Source organism: Branchiostoma belcheri, unplaced genomic scaffold (assembly GCF_001625305.1).
Source record: "Branchiostoma belcheri isolate BF01 breed outbred unplaced genomic scaffold, Haploidv18h27 scaffold60, whole genome shotgun sequence".
In the NCBI taxonomy this organism is placed as follows: domain Eukaryota; kingdom Metazoa; phylum Chordata; class Leptocardii; order Amphioxiformes; family Branchiostomatidae; genus Branchiostoma; species Branchiostoma belcheri.
The window spans coordinates 943,627-946,905 of record NW_017804243.1 but is presented as its reverse complement, the minus strand read 5'-3'; positions in this window follow the sequence as shown (position 1 = coordinate 946,905).

Sequence of the window (3,279 nt, the reverse complement as noted above, 5' to 3'; positions counted from 1 at the left end):
GCAAGCGGTCAACCCGAAATTCCGTCATCCATCTTTTGACACTGATTTTGGGCTTTATTACTTTTTGACAGGGGCGTACTCTTGTTTCATACTTGTGGACGAACCAAAATCTACTTTCTCGGCGATGTAATCGACGGGGATTTGCAGGGTTAAGCCCCGAGTTCATCCAGTCCAACGGTTGATCTTCATTCTCCTAAGCCAGATCTACAGCTAAAGCTTTATGAGAATAAACACGCGACAATCGGCCAGCCCCTGCCATAGAACCATCCGTCACCGGTTGAAAGCAGCTAACCTAGATGGGCAAAAGTGCACAACTAAATGCCTGGCAAAAGAAATATGTCCTCCTAGAATGATCTTCTAAATATTTCATTTTAAAAGTCGATACGGAGTGGGAGTGAGTTTGTTTTTCAATTATGTGAGGGAGGAGTGGGTATGAAAACTTTAACACGGGGAGAGGGCGAGTGAAATGGAAGGGGAGGGGTGAAAAGTAGGATTCTTGGTCGCCCTCTTCTACTTTTCTCGAAAACACTTCGGTGAGGAGGTCGTTTTTTGCCCCCGTCGGGCGTGTCTGTGTCTTACAGACAACACTCCATCTTCCAGATAGCCAAAGTCTACTCACTCACTTTACTTTGGGCGAGCTCCCACTCGAACCAAACTTGAAAGCATCTTCCACTTCACTCTATCCTCATTTAGAGACTGGATTCCCTTTACTTCTGTCAGGCTGGTGTCTGATCTGAGCTTGTCCATGCATCAGGGTCTCTCACGACTTCTTTGGCCTTTTGTGGGTTCGCATTTAGGACAGACTTGGGTGCTATTATGTCAGGGTGCCTAATGCAGTGTGCAGCTATAGTGTTTTGATTGTCTCCGTAACTAGCTTGGGGTAAATCCTGATATAGCTGCTCGTCAGGGAATTCTTGCTCTCAGAAGATGTTGAGACACATACGGAGCATCCTTGTGTTGCAACCATGTATACGCTTCTCGAGGGATTAAATAAGGGTCCAAAGTTGTCGTTTTCAATGACGTCTGTCTCGTACCTGTCCTTCTTGAAACCACAAGACGAGTAATTTTGTCCCAACCTACTGCCCTCTACTTTTCATTGAACATCGTTGCGTTTTACTTGATTTATTTTTGGTCATGTTCAATCTGTAAACAACCAAGGTCACAGAAGCTTTTCCTTCCTTAGCACATCAAACTTTCTGCTGACGCCGGGTTTTGTACCTCAATCCGGTCTGATACCGCCTCCCAGCCTTTGCACGTCAATCAACTATGGAAAGTTTTGGAAAGTTACAACCTACAACCACTCACGACTTGGTGATGGTGGTCGCACAAACGATAGACTAGATAGCTCTATGCCTGAATGGTTTAGGGTTAGGATCAGGCACGCGGTTCTGAATAGTCCTAGCGTATCCAAGAACGTAGATTCGCCCCCCAGGTACGGTTCTGGATACGCATGGACTATCCAGAACCATGCTTGAGTATGCCTCTGGATAAAGCACGGTTCTGGGCACAGGATACAACAAGAATGAAGGTGATGGTCGAACATTATCCCGTCCTAAGTCTCTTCATTCTTCTTGTATCCAGAACCGAACTTTATCCAGAACCATAGTCGGGGACGGTTCTGGATATCCAGAACTGGGGCAAGCCTTATGTTCTCGGAAACGCGGAGACTCTCCAGAACCATGTCTGATCCTAACCCTGACTCATTCAGGCATGGAACTAGATAAACATGGTTCTGGATACGATACTCACCGTAGACAGGGGGGATCGGATGACCCCCCCCCCCCCACAAGGCTCAAAGGTCCACTTTTTGGTCCACTTTTTATCTAAAGGGCCAAGATTTTTCTTTAAAAGATGCCACTGTGCTTCACCGTGAAATATAGATTTGGAATCAGTACATACAGACATACACGGCTGTATTTGATGGCTGTTTAAAATCAAGCTGTCTTCTCAACAGTAATTGATGCCCTATCGCGCGCTATGTCCGGTGATCGTGCCTACTCCAGGCGCGCTGCAGCATGTGATCAGCCTCTGGTAGCGCCGAGTGTTTCCTGATCTCCGGTGGTTATCGCCTTCCGCCGGAGTGATAGATCGTCACGGATGATATGTCAGCAGGAATCCACGTGGCCAGTTTGAAGGGCATCTGTAACAAGTGTTGTCGTGCCACGGGGCTCTCGTTGAAGCTCTAAACTCTAGCCTCTAACAGGCTTCAGAAGACGGGCTAGAAAGCGGGAGCGGCAAACTGTGCTCCGTTGCGGGCCAACTCTCCTGGCTTGTTATCTGTCTCCTAACTTACTAAGCCGATTTCTTCTCTTCCCAACCTTTCGGTCTAACTTGCTCTCGATGCAAATATTCATTAAAAGTACATGTACATAGTATGCTTGGCGATTGCATTCTAGTCCAATGTAAGCTAGTGAACATACGCCAGATCATTTTCATTTTTGTACCGTTAGGGCTAATTCCAGGTGTACCGGGCAACTGCACAGAGCGTTCGATTTGTTTGTTTGTTTGTTTGTTTATTTATTTATTTATCAAGGGGTCTCCAATTAGTGGCAGTACAACCACTACTCTTCCTGGAGTCCTCTTACATAAAATATCTACGTTATAACAACTATTTGCATTCACTTCTAACTACTTTAAAAAAACATATAGTCTTACTAACATTTGTCAATAATAAATATATTCAATAATCAATTATAATAATAATAATGCAATTAGCGTCATTGAAGTAACTTTTGCACATATAACATCAATCAATAGCCTCATTTAACAATATTACATCATAAAATGTTGGCCTGAATTATCATTTGCTAGAGTTTCGGAGAGTAAAATTCACGTTTGACATCAATTATTCTGCGCAAACACTACCGAATGAGCCATGTCTTTAGCCGAAGTTGCGAATAAGTCATACATCATACAACACGTCCCGAAGTCTTCCATCTTTCCGCATGTGGTTCATGAACCTCACGTTTCTAAAGAGTTTTGTACGTTTGTCACGACGTCTGTGTGAAGGGTGTTGTCTGGGGCTCTGGGAAAGGTTTTACGTTAGCTGTAGCTATATATAGTCCCGCCGTACCCAAATGAGCTGCCACTTTCACTGTCTTACATGTCATTTATTGTCTTTCTTTGGTTTGATTTCTCCAAGGTTGCCGGCATCTCACAAGAGGGGATTTTTAAAAAAGTCTTTGATGCAGTTCGCCCACCCTGAAAGAGAGACACGTAGTCCATGTAATTATTTATGTGCTGCAGAGAACATTGACGTTGATAGATTTACCCTCAATG